The following is a 5189-nucleotide window of genomic DNA, read 5'->3' as shown; positions in this document are numbered from 1 at the left end:
TACAGCGAGATGTTTGCTGCTTTTGCGTTTGGCTGTTGGGAGATTTACAGCACAAAGATATCTAGTTGATTTGAAGCAGTTCCGAGAAAGTCTAAACATAATCGCCACTTCTCCCTCCTGGCACTTTCCATGTGGGAGATATAGCAGGATGTATCTTGGTTTTGAGGACAACTCAATGGACAGTGTAGGGAGAAAAGTTCCTGGCTCCTTGAATGCCGTTCCTGGAGACACTGCGATCAATGTGGGAGATATGTCAAGATGTGTGTTGGTTTTGAGGACGGCTCTCTGGAGAGTCTTAGCAAAGAGGTCACAGGGATAATCAGAGCAATTCTCAGAGACACTGAGAACAAGCTCGACAATTCCCTCCTGGCACTTTCCCTGTAGGAGATACCGCAAGACGTTTCTGTAGATTGGGCACAGCGCTCTGCAGGGTCTTAGCAGAGACTTTCCCGGGACAGTGAAACCCTATGTCAGAGACACTGAGAAGAAGCCCCAGTGTTCCCTCCAGGCACTTTCAGTGTGGGTGCCTTCTCCACGTGGTTCCTGGTTTCCCTGCAGCGCTGAAGAGAATGTTAGCAAAGAGGTAACCGGGACAGCGAAAACAGTACTCAAAGACAGGGAGAGCAAGCTCTCTCTTGGCACTTTGGATGTGGGACATACAGCGAGATGTTTGCTGCTTTTGCGTTTGGCTGTTGGGAGATTTACAGCACAAAGATATCTAGTTGATTTGAAGCAGTTCCGAGAAAGTCTAAACATAATCGCCACTTCTCCCTCCTGGCACTTTCCATGTGGGAGATATAGCAGGATGTATCTTGGTTTTGAGGACAACTCAATGGACAGTGTAGGGAGAAAAGTTCCTGGCTCCTTGAATGCCGTTCCTGGAGACACTGCGATCAATGTGGGAGATATGTCAAGATGTGTGTTGGTTTTGAGGACGGCTCTCTGGAGAGTCTTAGCAAAGAGGTCACAGGGATAATCAGAGCAATTCTCAGAGACACTGAGAACAAGCTCGACAATTCCCTCCTGGCACTTTCCCTGTAGGAGATACCGCAAGACGTTTCTGTAGATTGGGCACAGCGCTCTGCAGGGTGTTAGCAGAGACTTTCCCGGGACAGTGAAACCCTATGTCAGAGACACTGAGAAGAAGCCCCAGTGTTCCCTCCAGGCACTTTCAGTGTGGGTGCCTTCTCCACGTGGTTCCTGGTTTCCCTGCAGCGCTGAAGAGAATGTTAGCAAAGAGGTAACCGGGACAGCGAAAACAGTACTCAAAGACAGGGAGAGCAAGCTCTCTCTTGGCACTTTGGATGTGGGACATACAGCGAGATGTTTGCTGCTTTTGCGTTTGGCTGTTGGGAGATTTACAGCACAAAGATATCTAGTTGATTTGAAGCAGTTCCGAGAAAGTCTAAACATAATCGCCACTTCTCCCTCCTGGCACTTTCCATGTGGGAGATATAGCAGGATGTATCTTGGTTTTGAGGGCAACTCAATGGACAGTGTAGGGAGAAAAGTTCCTGGCTCCTTGAATGCCGTTCCTGGAGACACTGCGATCAATGTGGGAGATATGTCAAGATGTGTGTTGGTTTTGAGGACGGCTCTCTGGAGAGTCTTAGCAAAGAGGTCACAGGGATAATCAGAGCAATTCTCAGAGACACTGAGAACAAGCTCGACAATTCCCTCCTGGCACTTTCCCTGTAGGAGATACCGCAAGACGTTTCTGTAGATTGGGCACAGCGCTCTGCAGGGTGTTAGCAGAGACTTTCCCGGGACAGTGAAACCCTATGTCAGAGACACTGAGAAGAAGCCCCAATGTTCCCTCCAGGCACTTTCAGTGTGGGTGCCTTCTCCACGTGGTTCCTGGTTTCCCTGCAGCGCTGAAGAGAATGTTAGCAAAGAGGTAACCGGGACAGCGAAAACAGTACTCAAAGACAGGGAGAGCAAGCTCTCTCTTGGCACTTTGGATGTGGGACATACAGCGAGATGTTTGCTGCTTTTGCGTTTGGCTGTTGGGAGATTTACAGCACAAAGATATCTAGTTGATTTGAAGCAGTTCCGAGAAAGTCTAAACATAATCGCCACTTCTCCCTCCTGGCACTTTCCATGTGGGAGATATAGCAGGATGTATCTTGGTTTTGAGGGCAACTCAATGGACAGTGTAGGGAGAAAAGTTCCTGGCTCCTTGAATGCCGTTCCTGGAGACACTGCGATCAATGTGGGAGATATGTCAAGATGTGTGTTGGTTTTGAGGACGGCTCTCTGGAGAGTCTTAGCAAAGAGGTCACAGGGATAATCAGAGCAATTCTCAGAGACACTGAGAACAAGCTCGACAATTCCCTCCTGGCACTTTCCCTGTAGGAGATACCGCAAGACGTTTCTGTAGATTGGGCACAGCGCTCTGCAGGGTGTTAGCAGAGACTTTCCCGGGACAGTGAAACCCTATGTCAGAGACACTGAGAAGAAGCCCCAGTGTTCCCTCCAGGCACTTTCAGTGTGGGTGCCTTCTCCACGTGGTTCCTGGTTTCCCTGCAGCGCTGAAGAGAATGTTAGCAAAGAGGTAACCGGGACAGCGAAAACAGTACTCAAAGACAGGGAGAGCAAGCTCTCTCTTGGCACTTTGGATGTGGGACATACAGCGAGATGTTTGCTGCTTTTGCGTTTGGCTGTTGGGAGATTTACAGCACAAAGATATCTAGTTGATTTGAAGCAGTTCCGAGAAAGTCTAAACATAATCGCCACTTCTCCCTCCTGGCACTTTCCATGTGGGAGATATAGCAGGATGTATCTTGGTTTTGAGGGCAACTCAATGGACAGTGTAGGGAGAAAAGTTCCTGGCTCCTTGAATGCCGTTCCTGGAGACACTGCGATCAATGTGGGAGATATGTCAAGATGTGTGTTGGTTTTGAGGACGGCTCTCTGGAGAGTCTTAGCAAAGAGGTCACAGGGATAATCAGAGCAATTCTCAGAGACACTGAGAACAAGCTCGACAATTCCCTCCTGGCACTTTCCCTGTAGGAGATACCGCAAGACGTTTCTGTAGATTGGGCACAGCGCTCTGCAGGGTGTTAGCAGAGACTTTCCCGGGACAGTGAAACCCTATGTCAGAGACACTGAGAAGAAGCCCCAGTGTTCCCTCCAGGCACTTTCAGTGTGGGTGCCTTCTCCACGTGGTTCCTGGTTTCCCTGCAGCGCTGAAGAGAATGTTAGCAAAGAGGTAACCGGGACAGCGAAAACAGTACTCAAAGACAGGGAGAGCAAGCTCTCTCTTGGCACTTTGGATGTGGGACATACAGCGAGATGTTTGCTGCTTTTGCGTTTGGCTGTTGGGAGATTTACAGCACAAAGATATCTAGTTGATTTGAAGCAGTTCCGAGAAAGTCTAAACATAATCGCCACTTCTCCCTCCTGGCACTTTCCATGTGGGAGATATAGCAGGATGTATCTTGGTTTTGAGGGCAACTCAATGGACAGTGTAGGGAGAAAAGTTCCTGGCTCCTTGAATGCCGTTCCTGGAGACACTGCGATCAATGTGGGAGATATGTCAAGATGTGTGTTGGTTTTGAGGACGGCTCTCTGGAGAGTCTTAGCAAAGAGGTCACAGGGATAATCAGAGCAATTCTCAGAGACACTGAGAACAAGCTCGACAATTCCCTCCTGGCACTTTCCCTGTAGGAGATACCGCAAGACGTTTCTGTAGATTGGGCACAGCGCTCTGCAGGGTGTTAGCAGAGACTTTCCCGGGACAGTGAAACCCTATGTCAGAGACACTGAGAAGAAGCCCCAATGTTCCCTCCAGGCACTTTCAGTGTGGGTGCCTTCTCCACGTGGTTCCTGGTTTCCCTGCAGCGCTGAAGAGAATGTTAGCAAAGAGGTAACCGGGACAGCGAAAACAGTACTCAAAGACAGGGAGAGCAAGCTCTCTCTTGGCACTTTGGATGTGGGACATACAGCGAGATGTTTGCTGCTTTTGCGTTTGGCTGTTGGGAGATTTACAGCACAAAGATATCTAGTTGATTTGAAGCAGTTCCGAGAAAGTCTAAACATAATCGCCACTTCTCCCTCCTGGCACTTTCCATGTGGGAGATATAGCAGGATGTATCTTGGTTTTGAGGACAACTCAATGGACAGTGTAGGGAGAAAAGTTCCTGGCTCCTTGAATGCCGTTCCTGGAGACACTGCGATCAATGTGGGAGATATGTCAAGATGTGTGTTGGTTTTGAGGACGGCTCTCTGGAGAGTCTTAGCAAAGAGGTCACAGGGATAATCAGAGCAATTCTCAGAGACACTGAGAACAAGCTCGACAATTCCCTCCTGGCACTTTCCCTGTAGGAGATACCGCAAGACGTTTCTGTAGATTGGGCACAGCGCTCTGCAGGGTGTTAGCAGAGACTTTCCCGGGACAGTGAAACCCTATGTCAGAGACACTGAGAAGAAGCCCCAGTGTTCCCTCCAGGCACTTTCAGTGTGGGTGCCTTCTCCACGTGGTTCCTGGTTTCCCTGCAGCGCTGAAGAGAATGTTAGCAAAGAGGTAACCGGGACAGCGAAAACAGTACTCAAAGACAGGGAGAGCAAGCTCTCTCTTGGCACTTTGGATGTGGGACATACAGCGAGATGTTTGCTGCTTTTGCGTTTGGCTGTTGGGAGATTTACAGCACAAAGATATCTAGTTGATTTGAAGCAGTTCCGAGAAAGTCTAAACATAATCGCCACTTCTCCCTCCTGGCACTTTCCATGTGGGAGATATAGCAGGATGTATCTTGGTTTTGAGGGCAACTCAATGGACAGTGTAGGGAGAAAAGTTCCTGGCTCCTTGAATGCCGTTCCTGGAGACACTGCGATCAATGTGGGAGATATGTCAAGATGTGTGTTGGTTTTGAGGACGGCTCTCTGGAGAGTCTTAGCAAAGAGGTCACAGGGATAATCAGAGCAATTCTCAGAGACACTGAGAACAAGCTCGACAATTCCCTCCTGGCACTTTCCCTGTAGGAGATACCGCAAGACGTTTCTGTAGATTGGGCACAGCGCTCTGCAGGGTGTTAGCAGAGACTTTCCCGGGACAGTGAAACCCTATGTCAGAGACACTGAGAAGAAGCCCCAATGTTCCCTCCAGGCACTTTCAGTGTGGGTGCCTTCTCCACGTGGTTCCTGGTTTCCCTGCAGCGCTGAAGAGAATGTTAGCAAAGAGGTAACCG

This window comes from Chroicocephalus ridibundus, unplaced genomic scaffold, assembly GCF_963924245.1.
Source record: "Chroicocephalus ridibundus unplaced genomic scaffold, bChrRid1.1 SCAFFOLD_122, whole genome shotgun sequence".
Lineage (NCBI taxonomy): Eukaryota > Metazoa > Chordata > Aves > Charadriiformes > Laridae > Chroicocephalus > Chroicocephalus ridibundus.
The sequence above is the reverse complement of the archived record's forward strand: the minus strand, read 5'-3'. Positions refer to the sequence as shown.